The 23426-nt window shown below is 43.8% G+C and overlaps 1 long non-coding RNA gene across 2 annotated transcripts; it reads left to right on the top strand.

Annotated features, from left to right (window-relative positions):
- The first annotated feature begins 1743 nt into the window (after positions 1–1743).
- LOC104915298 lies at positions 1744–6388 on the top strand. Of its 2 annotated transcripts, XR_004162235.1 has the most exons (5): positions 1744–1983; positions 4204–4347; positions 4833–5327; positions 5501–5618; positions 6310–6388. It is a non-coding gene; the product is annotated as an uncharacterized LOC104915298 (long non-coding RNA). The 2 variants fall into 2 exon arrangements; XR_004162234.1 differs by having other exon boundaries at positions 4833–5618.
- Positions 6389–23426: the final 17038 nt, after the last annotated feature.

Genomic DNA, 23426 nt, shown 5'->3' with positions numbered 1-23426 from the left:
ATGATCTCTAGAGGTCCCTTTCAACCCCTACAATTCTGTGATTCTGTGATTCTGTGATTCTGTGATGTGCCTTGACAAGCTAGGAGTGCTCCTGGGACTCAGGTCCCCAAGTAAGATTTCCTCAGCATAACGCTGCTATTTGCAAGTTGGTGGGCATGCTGATAGCTTGTAGCAGAGCTTCCATTGCCTTCATTAGGGTTGCTGTGTCAAAGCCATAAGTAAGGAACAGCCACCCACGTGTAGGCTGTATGTGAACCACAGAACTCTGCAGTGTGGGGTACCCAAGGATCTGAACAATTAGCAGGACTCTCAAGCTGAAGAGTTTCTGATTTGGGTTGAGAGACAGAAAGCAAACGGAAAACAAAGTCATGTCTGCCCCTGTTGAAAGAGCAGAGAACACATTTTTTCCCCCTCTTAGTCTCCCCTCCGAAATGGCTACAGCTAGCAGTTCCTCGAAATGGCACCTGGTACAGACAATAAAACCAAGCAGCTCTCTAGCTAGTGTCCTACAAATAGCAACATTTCTTTGCAAAAGAAAAGGCATGTTGGAGCTTGGACTTGTATGTGCATTTGTATATTTCTTCTGAATAAAGCCAGAGGCATAATACTTGCATCCTGACAGAAAGATTAATATTAAAGTGTTTATGCATTCTGTTTTCTTAGTGAATTGTTGGTCGTGAGAACATTTATAATTCATCACCTTTTGGTTGTGTACTGGACCAGGCTTCTCAGAAAGGAAATAACTTTCTAAATGACATTAAAAGAACACTTGAACAATTCAAGGAATTGATTCATTTCAGCTTATTCAGTTGGCATTTTGTACTCTCAATATATGTTAAAGTGACCCCAACAGCGAGTACAACAATTTAACAAAAAGAAAATTCCAGCTAGCTGTGCAGGGATAAGTGGAAACAATCAGCAATCAGAAGGAAAGCTGGAGCAATTTGTGTCTCTTGGGCTCCATATACAGAGAGCACAGCCAGGGCTGTTTGTGCACAAATTCTGCCCTTTCCACCTGCAGAAGACCTCCATCACAAGGTGAAAACAGGGGTCTTCTGATGAAGATATGAAATCTGGGACCTCAGGCTGGGTTGCCCAGCAGGTATTTCCTTACATGGGCTAGGGAAAAAATCCTACCCAATGGGAAATGTCATCATCATACATAATGTCTAATTTCAGGTAGGAGTTAAAGAAAACAGGATTTTGTTTAAATGTAAACAGATCTCAATTTCTATATATCATTTTGACTATGAAACACTGATTTGAATGCATGCAATTTCTCTTTTTTCCCTGATTACTATTTCTGTACCTTAAGATAATTGTCAGTTTTGCTGGATTTCATTTTATATAGAGCCTGTTTTGCTCAGATCCAGTGCACACTTGATGCTGCAGCTCCCAGTGGCTGCAATTACAGGTGAAGGCAAACAAAAACAATGATTTTAGCAGCTACCAGTAGCCTAAATATAACAGTGCATAGACAAGCATGGGGTGCATGGCACAGAAGGCATAGGGGACTGTGGCCATGACAAGCAGAGCCTTTTTGCAGCTCAGGTGGAAGCAATGATCCAGCAACCACCTTTGAGGTGCTCTCCTTCGTGGCTTCCTCCCAACCTCCTGGGGATAGCTGCAGCTTCAGCTGCTGGGTTCCTGCAGTCATAGGAACATGAGCCTGGAAAGAACTTCTATTGAATAAAACTACATTGAGCAGAAATGCAACAACCTTAGAAGTCACCTGAAGGACTTTAATCTAAACACACCCAAGAGCTGTCAGGGAAGGACGTTTCTCAGTAGTTTATATAGTTCTAGGCAGTTTTTCTCTGCCCTGCCCTTGCAGAAAGCATTTTTCCACTTGCCAGCTCAGCTCACACTTGTAGCAGGTGAGGCTGACTGCTGCCAAACTTCCCACAGGACCTGAGGACTGATCTGTGCCATCATATATTTCTGAAAAACAAGCAAAGATGATGTCTGCTGTCTCCTTCCTCAGTAAGTATTTTCCCAGCCACTAGTACATGTCTAAAGTTTATGTATACTTTCCATTGCTTCCTGCTATCTCTTTCTTCAAGCTTGATGTCTCATATCTGCATGTCACTGCAGCTGGACCTCTCAGTGCTGAAGTGAAAATGGCCTTCCTTGACTGGGAGTTACACCATCAGTCCCACAACACTCTTTACCTACTTCCAGTAGTATCACCTTGCTTATATCTCTGACATTCAGTGCTTTATTTCTGCCCATTTCTCCTGTGCTGCTCTCGGACTCTGCTCATCCTGACAACACACATTTTTGCTTCTTCTTCTGATCCAGCCAATTGTGGCTATGGCCTAAGCTTAGCCATTGGTGTCATGTGCCCACATGAAGACAAGCCGGTCAGTCGGTGATTGCATTGACCTTTTAAAGCCCGAAAGCTTTTTCTCCATTTTCAAGTCCCTGCAAGACCCTCCCCTTCTTTTTCATTCTCAGTCCCCTTAGATGGATGCCCAGTGTCCCCAGCAGGGTTTAAACAGCCAGGGACAGCCGTCTGTTTGCCTCTGCTCGTGACGTTAGAGGTTAGAGAACAGATGACAAAGGTGAAACAGGCTTATGGAGATGGCTAGAGTCTGTAGGAAGGAATACATCTGAACTGTACCAAGCAGTGGTCAGACTTACCCTAAGAAGAGCACCGCCTCCCTTGGGAAACAAGTAAGAGTGGGGGAAATATGGGAAAAGAAAAAACAGCAGCCACGTTTGATGCTTTCCTGTGACAAGGGACCAAAAGGGCTTGGTCTCCTAGGTATGCTGGCTCCAGAGGTACGTCTCAGTGGGGTTGGCACTCATGGCCTGATGCTGAAGAGGCCCAAACACAAATAGCTTGTGCTCAGGGGCTCTGTGGGAAGCTCTGGAGTAGCCAAGCTGTCCCCAGTGCCTAGGACATGGTGCTCCCATGGAGAGCAAACATCTTCCAGAAAGTCGGTTCCCTCCCTGACCTCGGCTATATATAGACTCGCATTGTCACTCTGAATGTGTTTCTCTTTTTGGTTGTGCAGCTTCTGGGAAAAATAACCAAGTACATCTATTGGGTGAAAAGCCAAAGACTATTTCATTACATATGTTTCTTCATTATGTAATTAACAGCAAGGCAGAGAAGAAAGGAGAGTCACACATGGATAACTGACAGGCCAGGGAGGTCAGTACCTCTGGGCAAGGAGACGGGCTGAGGTCATGGTGTGGGTTCTTAGCCTTTTCATGAAAATAAGCACTTTATTAGGGTCCTTCTCTGCATTTTCCCAGCTCAATTATGAGCTCAGCCCATGTTAGCTGGCTGTCACAGCACTCATAGGATAGTACAGCCACTTAAACAGAGCCATGAGAAAAGCCAGGTTTCATAGGTTGGGCTTGCTAATTGCTGTGAAGCCAGGGAGATGTCTGCCAGCTGCATTCTGGTTTCAGTTATATGGGCCTTTCAGAAATCAAATGCAGGAAACAGAGGAAAATAACAACATAATTGGAACTGTCCTAGGCTGCACATTAAGTTGCAGCAAGGCTGTTTACAAACCATGCACAGTGCTGCGAAGGGAAGGATGATGAGTGCGGGGACAGGTGCAGAGGAGTCCATGGCCACTGCTCAGCACCTCTCACTGACGTGAGCTGGCATGGGGACCCCATGGTGGGGACAGAAATGTGATAGATCTCACAAGATTCATCATTGGTGAAGGCCCTATCTGCAATGACAATGCATGCTGGCACTTGTGTGTGTTACCATTACAATGGGGATGCTCTTGGTGGTTCTCCTTTTAGCCCTTGCTGACAGGGGCTGGACAGCCTTTCTTGTCCTGGATAGAAGCACCTGCAAGGTGCTTTTACAATATGTACTCTCTCATGAGCAACTTGACAAAGCAAAAAATCATTCAAAATCTGTTGACTGTCTAATGGTTTACTAGTTCTCCAAAGGTCCAGTGTGATAGTGAAGGAAGAAGTGCAGACCATCTCAAGTCCCGTGAAGGCACCAGATCCTGCCTGCATGTTCTCTATGGAATAGGACAGCTCTTAAAATTGCTGTAAGACACAAAGAGTGCATTCTTCTCACAACTTCAAAATGTTACATTCATAACGTTAAGGAAATGAGAATAAAAGGGAGGAGGCACTTGTCTAATGAAAGTAAAATCTGTTATTCCATCAAAAAGAAAGCTACTGCATGTTTCTAAAGAGCCATCCCCACTTTCCCCACAGGCAGTCTTGCCAGGGAAGTGATTTGATTGCTGCGTGGTGAGCACTCCAGGGGGACACAAAACCAGGATCCACGGGTGGCCATTTTCTGAGGTGCTTTCAGAGCACAGGGGCTCTGGCTGCTGGAGCTGGACTCTTGGGATGAAGGTGAGAGAAAGAAGCATCTGCCAAAGCCCCTGCTGTCATCTGCAGTGGTAGGATGACTCAGGGCATTGTGCAACTGGTATTACAGATAGTTGACCTTTTATTAGGGAGAACTTCTGCAGTGCAGGTGTACTTGGAGGTGTACTTATACATCTGCTGTCTGCAACAGGGATGGTGGTGCTGGCTGTGCAGGGGAAGTGGGAGATGCAAGCCCCTCTTCTATCTTGCTAGGAAAATTGCTAGTGTCTGGTATTTAAAGAAACAGTGCATTGACACTTCAGTCTCATTTAATCAAAGCAGAAAGGTCTTGAGTCAGAGTTTCCCTCTGAGCATGAATTTACTTCTGAGAATGAACTGTAACTTCTGACCCACTTAGCAAAAACAGTGTGGGAATGAGTAAAAAAGCCTTGCCATTTGAGAAGTGAAACAATTAGATGGTAAGGCTAAAAAGTACCCAAAATGTTAACTGCTTTCCCTTTGGTCCACAGGAAGGTTTTGGCCCTAGCACGGCCGTGAAAACAGAATGACCTGCAGGTGTGAGTTCTGTCTTCACTTAGTTGACTACAAGATTCAATGATTCCGTTTCCAGTGGAACCAGGAGCAGAGTTCACCTTAATGCAAGAAAAGATTATAGATTATTTTTGTGGACGGTTCCAATTGCTCATCATTATTATCTGCATTATTATTATTTATGATCTATTTATGAAGACCAGGCCTTTCCACACCAAACAGTCCCTACAGGTTCTGCTCTGTGTGTCCCTGGATTGTGTGGAGCAGCGAGCTGTAGATGGATATGGCACCATCACCACCAGATCTGCAGAAATGGACAGTACTTCTTTATGGGTGGTTCTCCTGTAGGCATTTTACTGGTCAAATACCCTTCCTGCTGCAGATGCAATGACTTCACATAAATAGATAAATGTGATGCTGTGTCATCAGGGCTCAGATATTCCTGACCTGGCTCTTCTGCACAGACACCACAGGTAGAGCATCTTGCCCAGGTGTGGAGTATCTGTTGGGATGGGATCTTGAGTACTTTAGCATAAAACACACCTGTAAGGTCTCCCACACCAAGCAATTCACCGCAGCATTACTGGTCAGCCAGACCAGGATGTGTTTTTGGAGGAAACATGCCTTAGGTAAAATCTGTTCACAGGGCAAACCACTTCTCCTGCAAGAGGCATTTCTTCTGCAGTTCTCCACATCTGGACCTACCACTAGAAGACTGAAGACTGAATGTCTGAAATGCTTTGGGAACCAGAAGGGAATAAACAGTATGTATTATTTAACACACTGAAAATAGAATCAAAGAAAGTAAGTCTTGAATATTGCTCTGCTTGCATATTTTTTCATTTAACGCAGTTTAATTCTTCATAAAACTGCTCATATTGGCCTCATATTTTTTTTTGGAAAAAAATGAAATCATATGTCTAGCACAGATAGGATAATGGTAGCATTGGTCAAATCTGGTAAATGCACAAGAAGCTCACAAGCAATGGTTGCTCGATCTGTTTCAAGTGTAATTTTTTGCACCAAGCATGAGCAAAAGTATTATATATTTCCTGGGGAATTAACATCAAATGCAAAAGCACTGCCCACTGAAGACAATTGCTGTCACTGGTATGAAAGCAGTAGGGTTAGAGTTAGGATTACGGTTAGGGTTATTTTTGCTAGCTATGTCCAGACACGAAGGGTTGACAAGACCGTATGCAAAACACAAATGCATTGATCAGTTCAGAAAACAAGGTGGGGATAGGGCTGGGGGTAAACTCATGGAGCACAAGTACAAAAAGCCAAGTTTTTGTTGATGGCTTCTATAAGCATCCTTGTTGCTTACAGACAGAAAACACCACAGCTTAGCTGGTGGGTGGATCTTTGGTAAGAAAGGGTAACAGAGGAAAAGATAAAGATGAGGAAACAAGTGAAAAAAGAAATCCATATTCCTCCTCATTTTCTGCATTGTAGGATACCCTGGGAGGATTGCTGGTATGTATACTTACCCGTGATTGCCCTTGGAGACACACCGGTGTCCTCATTCAGTTCAACAAGAGCTTGTGGACCTCAGCACTCTGGCCCAGGTTACTCTGCTGCTCCTCATTATGCTTGTGGCAATTATAACAAGAGTGCATAACAACAGTGCTGTGACTGAGTGCAAGGGAAGGCATTCCACATTCGGCAACAATTGGATAAGAAACAACGGGAATTCATCCAGAGAAATGTGGAACCAGGGAAACTTGCAGAATATCTGACCTGGGGTGGAAAAAAAATAAGAAAATATCCTGTGGGAAGATTTGGTTTATTTACAAACACTAATAAGCATTTTCGGGAAAGAGGGGATTTTTATAGCCTAGGCATTTTATCGCAAATATAAAAATAGGGTGGTTTTTGTTTTGTTTTGTTTTGTTTTGTTTTTGGAAAGGAATACCAGTATGATTTTGGTTCTCCCTCCAGAGATGTCTGCAGATGTTTTGCACAGCTAAAACCTACCTCTGAAGATCTGCATCAGTGGATGCAGAGCAAATCTTTGCAGCCCAAGGCATTGTTTTCACCCCCATGCCTCACAGGTGCACAGTGTGCCTGCTTACCCTCAGGCAGACATTCATCTAGTTCAAGTTGGGATGACTTGCCAATGCTGATACTCTGAAGTCTTCAAATCCTGGTATACAAACAGAGATTAATGATATTTCCTCCCCTCTCCAGCAACCCAGCAATGCACTCTGACATAGGCATCAACTTAGATAAAGAACATCACTTTCCAGGAAACTACACGTTCTGCTGCCCTTGAAACAGGGCAGCTTCACAGTGGGTAGATCCTTTGGTAATTTCCACATCAGCGAAACTTCAGAAAACATACACTGCTAATCACAAGAATGCACCATAAGGAGATGGTAATCTGGTCTGGTGATATCAAAGCAGTGAAAAGGATGATGCTGTGGCTGGGGTTTATAAGACAGTGACATCTATTCTTTCCACCAGTTAATCTGTGGCCATCTTCAGACTGCCATAATTCCCCTTTATCCTTCTGGCAAACTTACCTGCCACTATGTCCTAAGTTATCTGGCAGTCAGTGGCAGCCAGACCCAGTGCAAAGCAGGGGAGATGGCAACTTGCAGGACAAGTGAATTTTTCCCCATAGACTGTCAGGGGCATGACCTTCAAGGATGAGTACAGGGGCACTGGAGGTGTATTTGAAGAACTTTGAGATGGAAGAAAAGAAGACATCTATCAGCCTAACACCATCTCATCCTTCATACAATGAACTTGAATGTGGACCACGCTACAGACTCTCTGGCTACGATAAAGAAAGGAAATGATCTCATGTTCTTCCAGGAGAGGTTCAAATTGGACATTGTAAAGAATTTCTTCATGGAAAATGTGGTCAAATATTGGAATGGACCACCCAAGGAAGTTATGGAGTCTCCATCCCTGGTGGTCTTTAATAGGTGTAGGGATATTATACTAAGGGATGTGGCTTAATGCTGGGACTCGGTAGGTCAGGTTGATGGCTGAGCTTCATGATCTTGATCATGAAGCTCATGATTCTATGAAAGCATGTCAGGCTCAACCATCACTTACTTATCTTGCATCTGACAGTGACCCAAGGCAGCAGAATCACTGTGATGTTTCTTCAAAGATCCACCAAAAATCATATTATGACAAAGGCAAATGTGTCAAGGCTAGGAAATAAAATACTTGGTGGTTACAAAAGAGAGAGATATTGCATCTATTATAGCAAAAGCCTGAAGCCAAAATGTTTGAGGCTGAGAAACAGTTCAGGGGAAGTATAGTATAACTTCTTGTAACAGAACTACTGCTGCTTCCTAGACAACCATTTATGGCTCTCTAGACAACCATTTATGGACCCAGATGGAGATAGGAAACCACAGTATTGGGATCAAAGTCCACACTAATGATTTTGGACAGCTTCAAGCACTGAAATGTCAAGCATCACTGTGGCAGTGACTTCATTGTCTCTCTCTTGCTGGCTGATGCAGAATGCAGAACGGATCTACAAACCTGATCCTGCTGCAGAGCAATTTGCTTATGTGAGGTTAAGTCAGCCAGCTGCAGAGGAAAGAACAGCTTCCTGGTATTTGATCCTAAAGCCACGTGTCTGGAACCATTTTGGCATCTCTTAGCAAGAGAACAAGCTTAGCATCTTCCCTCTATGCCAAAAATGTGTATCTGAGAGGGGAAGACTCTCTTCCAAAGCAGATGTTTTGTGGCAGTGGAATTTTCCCATGGAAAGCAAAATGAAAAATCAGACAGTATATCAGCAGGATAATCATGCTATCCTGCTTCAGTGGGAAGCTGCACAGATTTAGATCACAGCAAGAAGAACAGGAACAGAAAAGCTGCCAGGAGCACAGGATGCTCTAATATCTGTACCTAATACCACATATTCTTTAGGGTAGATTTTCTAGAGAGCACAATGCAAGAGTGTATTGTGAATCTGCTGCATAAAACTAAAAATCCTTGACAACCCTCTGTGGTGAGGAGTTTGTTGTGTCTGTGCCAGATTGTCAGCTTGATCTCAGCATGCCGCTCCAGGATGGGCAATGGCTCTGCCACAGCTGCTTCTTCTATGGATGGATTTCCATGTCCATCCCAAAGACCCTATAGACTCACCATGATCAACTCACCATAATGGTGGTGAGATATCCTTTGCCAAGGCCAAATAACATGGCTGAAAGAGAATAAGACATCTGACTTTCTCACATGGTTGCTTGATCTCCCTTCTTTCTGGGAGGCTAGATTTTATGAGGATTTGAATCAAGACCAGTTATGCAGGTGTCTCTTGAAAAGCTTATGAGTTTGGTATCCTTCTAAGAAGTCCAAACTCTGGAATGAGTGGAAAGGTTTTCCTCTGGAAGGAGAAACTATGCCTGCTTTCTTATCCAGAAGTGCTGGAAGGAGGACCAAAGAACCATAGTGGTCAGATCTGGTACTGAGCAGATGTGCCTGCCAAGGGATATGTGGAGGGCTGAACTAACATGGAACTGGATCTTCACTCAAGGTTTGCTGGTGCTTTCTGAAGCCCACATAAAGACACTTTTTCAGCCCACTCTTTGCTTGCTGGCTGTATATGTGCCGAAAGGAAAAAAGGGATTGTCCCCAAATCCGACATGTCCCCTTGAAGAGGCATCATGCACCATGAAGAAACTTGAGTGTGATTAGTCTGGAGGGACTTGTCTGTCAGCGCAAACAGCCTCCACTGAGATATCTGCCCATCTCTAAGTACATCAAGATGGAAAATCAAGACTGATGGCCAAGGTTTCATATGTAAGCATCTCCTCCCAACTGCCCTCACTCTAGAGAAAACATTTTTTGAGATGGAAGAAATGCAAAGAAGAAGACTTGAATCTGACAGAGAGACTGGAGATAAACAGAAGGAACTGGGCTGAAAACAATTTTCTTTTAGTTATTTTTGTCTAAAAGGAGCCATGGCATAGAACTGAGAGCAATTTGCAGTTGAAGCAGGAGCAGAAGTCCAAGCCAGCCTACCTTGTGAATGTGCTTGCATAACTCCTTAACCCTCATTGACTCTTTCTCACAGTACAGCAGAAACGCCAACTCCATAAAAAGTGAACAAATGAACCAACTAAAAGAAAGCTAAAAAATGTCAGGGGAGCTTGATGAAGAGCTATTTGCAAGGTACAAGAGAAAGAGCAGAAGATGTCTAAGAGCCTCTTGAAACTAGAGAGGTTGCACTCTGTTTGTAGCAATGCATACCTCCCGCTGAGAGCAGACAATAAAGTCTCTCTGGCTGCAGATGAGGCTTGCTTTCTTGGTTACCAGTGCAATGTGAAGCAAGGAAGAGGCAGAAAGGAGGACTGAGCTGCATGGCTATACCCATCCAGCACAGCCAGGTCCACAGAAATTTTAAATCCTGAAAGCATATGTTTGTTGCTTTGGGAGGGTGACAGCCTCCTGGAACACCAGATAGTTTAGATTAAAAAGCCCAGGTTTAGGGAGGGATTTCAAGCTCAGACTTTCTGAAATGAGCCCTTATCATCAGGCCTACCTGCACCAAACCAGTCACCAAAATGGCATCCTCATCTCCGCATCAGCAGGACACAGAAGGAGACGGCAGCTAAGGATGGAGGGGGAGAGGAACAGTGAATCTATTCCCCTAGGAAACAGCAGGTATATTTTCCAGTTGTAACATTCATTACAAAGACTTCTCAAGTTTGTGTAAATCATGCTAATTCATACTGCTATCCTGCTGCAGTCAAACCAGGCAATCAGATGCCTGATGCCCTTTTGCATAACAGCAGCATACTAGAAGTTTTTTTAAAAAAGCAATACCAAAGCTAGGCAAATACATACTTTTTGTTTACTGCTCTGAAATCACTCAAATATACGTTGATATACACTGGAAGAACTAATTGTGTAAAAGACTTGTCTTTAGGAGACTTGTTCCCCTACCTACACTATTGCTCAGGCTGCTGTGGAAAGATCAAGAATCATGGGGTCATAGGGTTTGGAAGGGACCACTGGAGATTTTCTAGTCCAACCTCTGCTAAAGCAGATTCCCTACAGAAGGTTGCATAGGAAATCATCTAGGCAGTTTTTGAATATCTCCAGAGGAGACTCTTTGGGTACCCTGTTCCAGTGCTCTGCCATTTCCACAGTAAAAAAGTTCTTCCTTGTGTCACTATGGAACTTCCAGATATGAGAACTCATGTAAATGTGCAGCACGCCTTGGCACAGAACAAGGCCTTTCTTATACCTAGTTTTATCATAAGCCTAAGAGAACAATCGATAATAACCATACCTAATGTCTCCATGTTCTTCCATCATAACCAAACACATCCAGAGATAATTTATGCTCTGAAGAGAAGAAGCTTGCTGTTTTCTTTGTTTCTTCCTTAAAGCATAGTTGTTGCTACTAGGTCATTGCCAATGGTCCTAGTTACATCTTTTCCTGCCTTATTTCAAGTGAATAGTTTTTTACCTTCCAGTCCTTCTGTTTTTACAAGTTTATGAGGTTTGTTCCTGTAAACATGTTAGTATGGCAGTGTAGGGGAAAGCTTGTTGTTTTAATTTCCCTTGAAGCTTACAGAAATTCTTCCCTAATCAAAATAACAAAATATGCCCTTTCCGTTGCCTATGATAGAGACCAGCATGTGATCAGTGCAGAAATAATCTTATCAGGCAGCCATTGTACTTTGCACAAGTTACATCAAAGAGGGACAGCTGGGATTTATTTTTAAACTTAAAAATGATCATGAGAGAGAAGTGCTTTTGGAGGACTTAGTCATGGTTCACAATTATAATCTTTGTTAATGAAGTTCCAAGAAGGCTTCTTTACAGAAGCAACAAATAATGAGGTGCAGAAACGTTTACAAGCCCAAGGAGAGTTCATTAGTGAAGAAACTCAGATTTGCTGAAGGAGTCAGCCTGCAGGATCTGAAAAGTGATGTTTATACCAGACACACAGTTAAGATGTAAAATTGGCAGCAAATGTAAGGCAGGAGCTCAGCTCTTCAGCAGGCTGCTGTTTGTGCTTGTGAAATTCTTGTGGTCCCCATGGGTCCCCCTTTTCCAAACACAAAGTAAAGAGAAAAAAGGCAGCCTCCTGTTTAAAGCTGTCTGTAACTAGGAAATCTCTGCAATGTAGCAGTATCACACAGGGTTGTGCCTAGAGAGCTAAGGTCTTCATTTTGATATGGCTAGGGCCTGAACATAATCCTTATCACAGAATCATAGAACTGTGTGAGTTGAAGAAATCTTTAAAAGTCATCTAGTCCAACTCCACTGCAATGAACAGGAACACCTACAATAAGATCAGGTGCTCAGAGCCCAATCCAGCCTGACCTTAAATGTCTCCAAAGATAGTATCCACCAGCTCTCTAGGCAACCTGTGCATCAGCACCCTTAGGATGTCCTTATTTTGGTCTCTCTGGATGGTATTGATGCTTCAGGCCTGTTGACCACACCACACAGCTTGGTGTCATCCATTTACTTGCTGAGAGCGCACTCAACCCCATTGTCAGTGTCACAGATGAAGAACTACAGGCCAGTCAATTTCACCTCTATGCCTGGCAAGATCATGGAGAAGATCTTCCTGGAGATCCTATCAAGGCATATGGAAAATAAAGATGATTGATTGGTGGTAACCAACATAGCTTCAGCAAGGGCCAAGTCATGCCTGACAAATCTGGTGGCCTTTTATGATAGAATTACAGCCATCAGTGGATGAAGAAAGAGCAACAAATGTCTTATACTGGGACTTGTGATTAATGGACCTCTTGCTGGACAAGGAATTAATTGGATGGTTGCACTCAGAGAGTTGCAGGGTCCAAGTGGAGACCAGTGATGATTGGCATTCTCAGACAATAGTGCTGGGGCTGGTGTTAATTAAAATCTTTGTAGGAAACACAGGCACTGGGATTGAGTGCATGCTCAGAAATTTTGCAGATGACACCAAGTTCAGTGGTGCAGTTGACACATCAGAGGGAAGGGTTGCTATCCAGAAGGACCTGGACAGGCCATGGGTCCATGCCAACCTCATTAAGATCAACAAAGCCATGTGCAAGATCCTGCACCTGGATCAGGGCAGTCGCAAGCACAGATACAGCTTGCGTGGAGAATGGCTTGAGAGCAGCCCTGAGGAGAAGGATTTGGCTGATGAAAGACACGAGCTGGCAACGTGCACTTGCAGCCCAGGTGGCCAATCGAATCTTGGGATGCATCAAGAGAAGCGTAACCAGCAGGTCAAGGGAGGTGATTCTGCCCCTCTACTCTGCTCTCGTGAAGCCCCACCTGCTGTACTGCATCCAATTCTGGGGCCCCCAACACAAGAAGGACAAGAAGCTGTTTGAGTGGGTCCAGAGGAGGGCCACAAAGATGATCAGAGGGCTGGAGCAGTTCCCTGTGAGGACAGGCTGAGAGAACTGGAATTCTTCAGCCTAGAGAAGAGAAGGTTCCGAGAAGACCTTATAGTGGCTTCTACTACCTGAAGGGGGCTCACAGGAAAGCTGGGGAAGGATTTTTTAGAAGTGCATGTAGCGACAGGATGAGGGCTTTAAACTGGAAGAGGGTCGATTTAGACTAGTATTAGGAAGAAGTTCTTTACTGTGAGGGTGGTGAGACACTGGAACAGGTTGCCCAGTGAGGTTGTGGATGCCCCCTCCCTGGAAGCTTTTAAGGCCAAGCTGGATGGGGCTGTGAGCAACGTGGTCTAGTGGGAGGTGTCCTTGCCTATAGCAGGGGGTTAGAACTAGGTGATCTTAAATGCCCTTTTCTGAGTCAAACCACTCTATGATTCTCTGATTCATACCCTGGATTAACAACAACAGATCCTTGAGGGATATGGTTTGTTAGGAACAGCACACCACAGAAATGAAGCATATCAGTTCTAGGTTGCTAAATTCCAGCAGGTAACTGTGTGCTTGCAGTCAGAAGAACACTCATGGAAAGAAAGTGCAAGATATAACTCCTCAGTGTTGTCTCTGTTTTTGGCTTTGAGGAAAACTTCAAGCTTCTTACATATCCTGGGCAGTATGGCAGAAGAGGTCAGAGAGAGGTGGACTGCCTTTGCTCACATCAAGGAACAGCTTTGCCTTTTCTTGGAGGCACTTACTTTACCACTCTGAAAGGACAGTCCTAAATAAGAGTGCAGGCAGAGAGATGCTTCTAGCTAAGGTGGTGTGAAGTTGTTAGCTGCACTTTCAGTTGAATTTCCATGACCACCTTCAAGAGTTTTATGGCTGCAAGCAGGGCTCTGAGGCAACAGTGTAGATAGGAGGTTAACGTTACTGATTATTGCCTTCATTCCAAAACCTAAAGGAAGATTACAGAGGAAGATTTAAGTAAAAGGGACAGAAGATACCTGTAAAATGTCACAATAAAGGACATTTTTGTGAAGAACCAAGCAAAACAATTCACTGCGAGAAGGGCCATGCATAGGGAACAATGTTGAGAGAGGAATATAATTTCCCTCCTTAGGAGATTCCAAAATGGAATGAATAATGCCCTCATCAGTCTGACCTAGCACTAAAGCTGGCAAGGCTTTGCACAGGAAGCTGGACCAGACATTTCCAGCAATTTCTTTCCATTCAGACTGGTCTTCCTCCCCCTTCCCCCCAAATTCTGAATAGCTGAAATAATTCCTCTCACAAGGTCTCTCAGACAGCAAAATAGGCTTGTTAGGAATGCTGATTTTAAACTGGAAATGTCAGCTAGCAGAAGATACACTTGTTTACGAGCAGGAAGAAAATTTCCCCAAATTCCCAAAATTCCTGGGGCCTTTTCCATAGTGCACATAAACTCAACATGCTCTGGTGGTCTTCACATTATTGTGTCTAGAGGTCTGGACTCTTGGAGCTCCACATTCCTCTTCCCCCTACCACCATCCTCCAGATTTCTGAAGAAGTATCTTAGTCTCAATTGTTAGTACACCAACGACAAGTGCAGAGGCCATGGGTAGGCAGAACCCCAACTGTGCTGCCTCGAGGCCTGGGAAGCTCTGGAGGGAAGGCCCTGGGTCCCTGAGCTGAGCAGGGTCAGAAAGGCTAGAATGAAGGGAAAAGCTTTCCCCCAGAAGGATGATCTGTGGATGTGCTTGCCTGATCTTAGAGGTTTCCAAGCACCTGCTGGATGATCCCAGAGCAATCCCATCTGATCTCACATTTGACCCTGCACCTAGCAGGAAATACTCCCAGGGTTCCATCCCCTCTCTCTTTTTTATTTTTCTTTTCCTGGTATGTCTCCAGAGAAGAACATTATATAGATACAGAAGATATTTAAGCTTTATCTCGAAGCTGGGGGTAGACTTTTATCCTTTTCAAAACCTTGTTCTTACCAGTGCTTTGTCAGGTACTTGCAATGAACTACAAATTGAGAAAAAGCCTCCACACAGCAGTGTCCTTCTCCATTCAGGCTTGGGTTTGCTTTTGGCTATCGCTGCCATATTCCAGTGCTGCTGGTTCTCTGGATACCTGGAGGCTTCTGGAAGAGATATATGTATTGAATTCCGTCCCTATCCAAGAAGTGAGCAAAAAGTTCCACAGGCTACCAATGCTGGCAGAAGGTGACTTGAGCCCATTTCATGAAATACTGAGTAAAGTTATTTCCGTGCACTGGAAATAATGCTGCCATGATGAGTTTGCTGACACTGCAGCAAGCAGAGAAGAAATTAAAAGGCACCCACACAGTAGCTGCCTTAAGTTTTGCCTTATCTCTTCATTTACTATGGAGTTTCAGTTTTTATAAAAGGATATTTTTTATCCTGCTTATTAGATTTTGCTGTTTTGAGTCTTACTTATAGCAGCTCTGAGTCTGGGAGAGGTTTGCTTGTATTTTGCTGGGTCTTTCATCACAAATTCCTTCTGGGGCTCTTAGCTTGTCCTACAGCAAGGAACTGCTTTCCAATTAGCAACCACATTTCAAGCTGCCAGGAGCACAGGCGAGTTTTTCTTTTGCAGGGCATGTTTCTCTCGTCATTCTCAGCTGATATGTGGGGAGTCACTTGATTCCACAAACCACAAGGACATGACTCCGGCCAGCAAACCACTGCCCCGGGGGCCTTCCTCTGGTGGAAGTGACAACAAAGGCAGCCTGGCTTCAGAACAGGGGCTGCTGACTCCTATGGCTGGCAGCTCGCAGAGCTGACAAATTAATTACTGCTGCACTCCCCCTACACTCAGTTTGGCCTCCTGGATATCAGATACAGAAACCTATTTCTTGAGCTGATATTTCTGTGCATGAAACCTGAGAACTGCTATTTTGCTCTTCCTTGTTGGTCAGGAGCTTTATGCCTTCTTGCTTAAAATAATGCAGATGCTCTTGGTTTGAAATAGCTGGAAGAATTCTGGTTCTGGACAAGACTTTTCCCAGCATCTCTTGTTTGATAAGCTGTCCGTCAGTGTTAAACCACAGTAATAATTCACTATTACTATTTTCCTGGAAAGCAGGGTAAAATTATCACCCTTTTCCTTTTAAATCTGCAATAGTCTATCTTATAAATCTCTTTGAAAAGAGTGGTGGACATAACATCAGACTAGCTAATAATTAACCTCTCCCCCCTTTGGATTTCATACTTCTTTTCATGAGTTTGTCCATCATGTGTCTGAAATGGAACAAGAATATGTATTCTTACTCCTGACAAGTATTTTCAACTTCCTAAAAAAATCTGATATTTTTGAAGTCTTCAAAGCACCCCAGAATTCCTGACTAGCAAAAGTATATTTAACTGAAGTTTGGGTCATAAAGCTGTTTGTTTCATGTTGAGAAAATCTAAGAGATGATTTCCATAGCATCAAAGCTCCTTTAGATGTTCCTCTCATTAGTGCAGGCAGCAGTTACAGTATCCTCTCATAGAGAAACAGTTTACTGGCATAAATGTGGATGGTTTCTGCAAAATATCTTTTGGACACATTTTATTGACAGCATTATTCCTTTCAGTGCTTTTCAAATAATCACAGAAAATTGAATATCCAGAGTTGGAAGGGATCCATAAGGACCATGGGGTCCAACCCCAGCTCCACACAGCATCACACAAACCCAAACCCTGTGTGTGAGAGCGGTGCCCAAATGCTCCCTGAGCTCTGGCAGCTTGGAGCCTTGGCTGCGGCCCTGGGGAGCTGTGCCATGCCCACCATCCTCTGGGGCACAACCTTTCCCTGACCTTCTGACCATCTCCTGGCACAACTCCTGTGAGAGCTGCAGCCACCATGAGGCCTCCCCTATCCCCCCAGGCTGAACAAACTACTTAGATTTCTGGATGGAAGACCTTTCTTTGATCTATCAGGTGCAGGAGCTTTTTGAGATTGATGACTACCAGGCAAAGGTGCACTGGCTGTTCCTAGTTCATAGGTGGCCAAGTACTGCAGCCCCAGCAGTGAGGTCTGCTAAAGACTTCAGAAGAAATTTGTCTGCAAAAGAGGGTAATCTTTTTCATCGGAGTTAATGTAATGTTGAAGTGACCCTTCACTTTGTCTGGACTCTAGCAATGACGCCTGTAGTATATTTTTGGAGCAAAATCTTCCATCTGTTTTTTCCAGGGCTGGACCACCAAGTGCTGGCTCCCTTGAGTGATTTTGGATAGTGGCCCATGGACATAATCTGAACTTTAGTATGAGCCTGAAAATGCTTTGCATTTCACAGATGTGTTACACTTGGTTTCAGAATCATTATTCTATACACAAAATACCAGTGATACTGTTTTACATTTCATTTTGTAATGGGCAGCTGACTATTGAGGTTAAATTAAATTGAGGATTCACACTGCTGATAAATTCCATAAGGCTATTTCTTTTTAGAAGTGATTTTGTAATTCCTGTTTTTATCTTGGTCTCACAAGTTCTGCTTCATTACTTCCTTTTCCCTTGCCTTTTCAACAGTTTTCTGCAACAAGATCTCTGGTCTGTAGTTTAATGAGTGATGCAGTAATCATGGATAGCTTTTAAAATTGTTCTGTTGCAATCTGTATAAAAACTACATGGTTTCTCCAGTGCTCTAATGGATAATATTTTTCCCTGTTCTCTATAAGTTTGGTGTTTTTTTTGTTGTTTTGGTTTTTTTGGGGGGAGGAAGGGAGAAGGGCTTTTTTCTCTCCATTTTTAATTCCAACAGTATGTCATTTACCACTATATTCTTCCATTTAAAAAAAAACCTTAGTCAACTTTCAGTCGATTTGATAGCATGATATTTGCACATTCTATCATTTTACCACATATTTGCGTAAGAGAGAAGATCTGGTGGATAGGAAGAAAAAAAGGTAGTTTTTTGTTAGTTTTATTTTGGTAGATTAGTACTCAGTACCATACTGCTGCAGGATGCCACCAAACAGAAGTGCAGTTTCTAACATAGATGTTTTGCTTTAGGCTGTCTTCATTAAAGATGCAAGCCAGTGACACAGTTTGGTGCTAAACATCTACTCATCTTTATTGCTCAAAAGTAGGCATCTGATTGAAAAAACTAAGTATTAAATTAAGAAATTAAAAGCACAAGTAGTATGAAATGTTCTATGAAAAATCAACCATCTCACACCAATGTGCATTAAGTATATACCAAATGAGAGAGGCAAGGATTATCAAGGCTGTATGTGACATAGCGCGAGGCTCTCTTTGGAAAACTACATCCAGGTCTGGGCCCCAAGCACAAGCAAAATGCAGAGCAGGTGGCCAAGAAGATGGCCAAGAAGACGATCAGAGGACTGAAGCATCTCTCCTACAAAGACGGGCTGAGGGAACTGGGCTTGCTCATCCTGGAGAAGGGAAGTCTTCAGGGAGACCTTATTGTGGCCTTCCAGTATATAATAGTTATGAACAAGAGGGAGCCTGACTTATACACAGGCAGATATGCAGTGGGAATGGTTTAAATCTACGTGAGGAATTAGGTTAGATATGGGGAAGAAATTCTTTACTCAGAGATGGGTGAGGCCCTGGCACTGGCTGCCCAGAGAAGCTGTGGATGCTCCATCCTTGGAGCCATTCAAGGACAGGTAGAATGGGGCCCTGTGCAGCCTGATCTGGTGGGTGAAAATTCATAACAAGTTTTCTCAGGTGCCTCAGAAAGCATTTTCTAGAGGTAGATCACTTCACATCTTGGCTTTTGTCTAATTTATAGAAAAAAGGCATCACAGCTACAGCCAGATCATGTACAACAACATTAAATATTAGTTGCAGAATGGTGCAATGATACGTTGTGATTCTGTGACTCTGTACCTAATGCACTTTGATGCCCTTGTGGAAGAGCCAAGTGTGTTTACAATCTGTGTTTTCTAAAATACATACGACTCCTCAAAGATGAATTATGACCTAGAATCATAGAATCATAGAATCCTCATGGTTGGAAGGGACCTTTAAAGGTCATCTAGTCCAGCTCCTCTGAAATGAACAGGCACATGCACAGCTAGATCAGGTTGTTCGGACTCTGGTCCAGCCTGGTCTTGAATGTTTCCAAAGACGGGGCATCAACCACATGTCTGGGCAACCTGTTCCAGTGCCTCACCACCATCACTTTAAAAGACTTTTTCCTTATATCTAACCTAAATCTACCCTTTTTAAGCTTGAAATCATTTCCCCTTGTTCTGTCACCAGAGACCCTGCTATCTCCTTCTTTCCTGTAGCTCCCTTTCAGATACTGACAGAAGGCTGCTATCAGGTCACCTTGCAGCCTTCTTTTCTCCAGGCTGAACAGCCCTAGCTCTCAGCCTGTCCTCGTAGGAGAGGCTCTCACTCACATAGCATATTTCATCTTAGAATGTGTTCCCACTGACTCTAACTATGATAGAAATTTGTTTATATATAATAGAAAATTGTTTTCTAATAATAGAAAACAATAAATTTGCCCTCCCAAGCTTGTACATTCTTAGTTTACTATCTTTGCCCATGTAAGATGAAGCACTAAGGAATGAGGTGCAGCTGTTAAGAGCATTTGCTAATTTCCATGTGCGGAGGAAACACGTTGCTGTCCCCATTGGTGTCACCAGTGCATCAGCAACATCATCCTGATCTTTTCTTCTCCAGGGGTTTCATCTCCCTGTGCACATGCCTTTCAACTCTTCAAGCAACAAGCTATAGCAGGAGGATGGCTGAAAACTGAAGAAAGTAAGAAGAAATGCAGAAGCAGAAACTGTGTATGGGAACTCAAAGAAAAGTGTTCCTGCTAGTGGTATGGTCAGGCTATGTAAAATACCACTAGAGCCAACATCACAAGAGAAACAAAACGAGATCTGAAACTCAGAAGGCATGTGGCCTGCTTTAAGATGTAAGAATGACCATCCTACTTTCAGCTGCATTGCTGTGTCTCTTGAATTGACATTTCAAATTCTCCAACTACGCAGCATCTTTAGGAGCAACCTCCCAGCATTTAAGAAGATGTCTCAGTGCCCTTTGTTTTTTAATAATCCTTGAGATGGATTAACTTTGTAGTGAAAACTGCTCAATTTCTGTGTATATATTCTTGCTGCCATTGAAAGGAGAGGTTCTGCACCAGAGGGCAGTGGGCATGGCACTTCTCCAGGGCAGTGGGCTGCAATGCCTGTAATGGGCAGGGCAGTCACCCAGCAGGTCAGGTTTGAACAGGGCCCACCCATCCTGGCCTGGAGTGCCTGCAGGGATGGGGCACCCACAGTTTCTCTGGGCAGCTGCACCAGGGCCTCACAACAAAATATATAATAATAATAATATGCAAGAATTATAGCTCCATCTGTCCATTGTGAGGGCTATATATTCCCAGAGGAACCTCAGAATAAAACATTATTCAGATAAGTATATATCAGAAATCATGCAGCTGCAGCCAGGGCAGCCAACAGGAGAGCACCCAGCTTCTCATCCTCCTGTGGAAGCGCCATCTCACAATAGAGATATCAGCAGATATCTCTATTATAGCAGAATAGCAGCAGTTTTGGTAAATATTGCACAGAACATTTGAGGAAGTCCTCACAGAGCTGTTGTATACTGCTGAAGGATGGAGGGTGGGCTTGGAATGCCTGAAAGGTGCTCAGAAGGAAAGGGGTTGTGCAAACAAGCTGAGTACTTTTGCAGTTTGCCCTCACCTTGGTTTTCTGCTTCAAAAGGTTTATCAGTTCTCACAGTCTGAGAAAGGGAGACATAGTGCCTCAGAATGAACTTTCTCTTTGTCTTACTCATGACACTACGTAGGAACCTCCACCCCTTGCACTGCAAAACCACGAACCAGCATAGCCTGGGGCTTGCAGCTCAAGAAGCCCACAAACCCTTCTCAAAGCTCATCTCTGCATTGTATCCCTCCCTGCTTCTGCTTGACTCTCGGATGAATTTAGGCTCAAGAGCTTTGCTTTGATGCAGAGAACATGTGAGAGCTGTGATTTACAGTAACGTGTGGGTGTGCTGTCAGGTCACCTGATGTATCTTTGAGACTCAGACCTCTCCAGTGAGTATCTCACTGCTTTCATCTTTCTTTCTTTCTCTAGAAACATTTTTTCTTCAAAGATGTCCTGGAGCAGAGGATGCTCTTAAAGAGAAAGGATCCAGTCCCACACACTGCAATAGCTAAACCAGATGGAGGCCAAGCACACCATGGCCAGCAGAGCATCTGACTTTTCCCATTTTTACTGTGCTTTGTTTGATTCCTGCTTTCAGTGTAATGGAGGGGCTAGTGTGATACTTCGCCACAGATCAGGAGAACTATGGATGTTGTCAGCAAGGAGTCACATGGCTGGAGTCTCTCGAGATGAGCAGTTCTGGTGCCAGGTATAACTGAATGTCAGCTGGGCTCCAAAAAGATCATAAAAAAACCCCACATCCACACAAACCAAATCCTCACTGGAAAAATGGTAGTGACTCCTGTGTGGTGCTGGATGGACTGATGAAGATATGATGTATGTGCTTTTTACCTCAACACTGTACAGAGTGGGTGTTATTTCTGGAATCAAGTTCCACATGATTTCTCACCCCGATTTCCAAAAAAACTAAGGCAGAATGGGAACCTGAAGGACCGAGGGATAAGCAGCCTGGGTGCAAGGCATGAGGGCCACCTGGAAGGACCATGCTCTTCCTGCAGGGATGTATGGCCACCAGGCTGAACAAGTGCTGAAATTCTGCTGGTCCTCATGGGTATCTCCATATTTGGAGTTGGATCTTATGGCACTGAAACAATGAACATGATGGTAATGCTCCCAGACTGTCAAACACAGCATGCAGAGGAATGCTCCAGCCCTGCCAAGCTGTCAGTGTGGCACAGCACCCACATGGCAGGGTGGGAGAGGAGGCAGTGAGAGCTGACGTTCCCAGCAAGGTAAAAGCTGGGGACTTGCAGCAGCTAGCAGTGGACACTGCGGGCTCTTTTCAGTATGTTTTATTAGTATGTGTTCCCTCTCACCTTTTTCAGAGATTATTTATCAGAGAGTAGCCAAGTAGCTATGCAACTAAGCTTCTTTTTCACCTTCTACCACCCTCCTCTTGTGATAGAGGATTACTAGATGTAAAAGTGTTGCAAGCAAACACATACTACAGGTCCTGTGCAATCAGTATATGGCATAGGCATACCTGTGAGTACGTGCTATGCAAAGCTATACAGGATCCAGGTCCATGATTGCATCCAGCATTCATATCTGCACTACGCAGATGCATGTTCATTAAAGGGACACTGCAAGTCCAATGATTAAGAAATGAATTCAAACAGTAATCATTCCTAAGCAAACATTTCTGTGGTTTAGACAATCTCCCATTGCAGTTAAAGGGAACTATTTGTTTTACCAAAGTACTTTGGCTCATCTATTTGTGGTGGCTTTTTATTGTTTGTTCAATTCTTCTCTGTTGGACAGTAAGTAAGAGGCTATTTTTCACTCACAATGCCATTTTTCTGGCCTGAGTGCCATACTGATTTCTGTTATGTTTGGTTCCTGTAGGACATTTCAGTTGTCTGGGCATACCAATGAGATTCTCAGATCTGCCTCAAGAAAAGCAAAGTGGTCAACAGGCGAACAAAGCAAAGCTGTGCCTTAACAAACAGGGGTGAGAAAATCTCGTGTTTCCTCAGAAGCAGAGGGTCAAAGAAGGGCACTGAATCTACAGGTGTACAGCCACTTTATGGCAAGACAATCAATTTCCCCTTGACAAACACAGGGTGCAAGACAAAACACAATCCATGTTCCACCACAGCCTCAAGGGACATTAGATCTGCTCACTTGCCATCAGCCTGAAAGACTGTGAGAACTCGGAGTTCTACAGATACAACCGCGGCTCCCGGGGGCAAGGCAGGCATCCGGCCCCCTCTGTGGGCTTTTGGCAGCACAGGTATGAGTAAGGAGTATTTGTTTGATGTAAGTGCTGGCAGATGAGTGCATCTCTAATTGCTGTCATAACAGCTTTATAAGTGGTGGGACAAGGCCATTCTCCGTGGCCCCTTGGTCTCCTGCAGAGGCCCACTGGTGCCTACACGCCACCTCTCTTCAAAAGGACCAGTATCTCATCCACAGCTCACCCTAAGGGCAAGGAGGTACTGTCTGACCAAGCTGCTCTTCTTCATCTAGGGACAGTTACAGACAGCTCCTGCCTCAGGAAAACTCACAGACACAAGAAGGAAGACACTTTATTTCAACTTACAATGCATTGTTGTAAAAACAATATAAAAACACTACTTGCAGG

The sequence above is a fragment of the Meleagris gallopavo genome, chromosome Z, assembly GCF_000146605.3.
Source record: "Meleagris gallopavo isolate NT-WF06-2002-E0010 breed Aviagen turkey brand Nicholas breeding stock chromosome Z, Turkey_5.1, whole genome shotgun sequence".
Taxonomy (NCBI): domain Eukaryota; kingdom Metazoa; phylum Chordata; class Aves; order Galliformes; family Phasianidae; genus Meleagris; species Meleagris gallopavo.
This window is presented reverse-complemented; position numbering and strand designations above follow the sequence as displayed.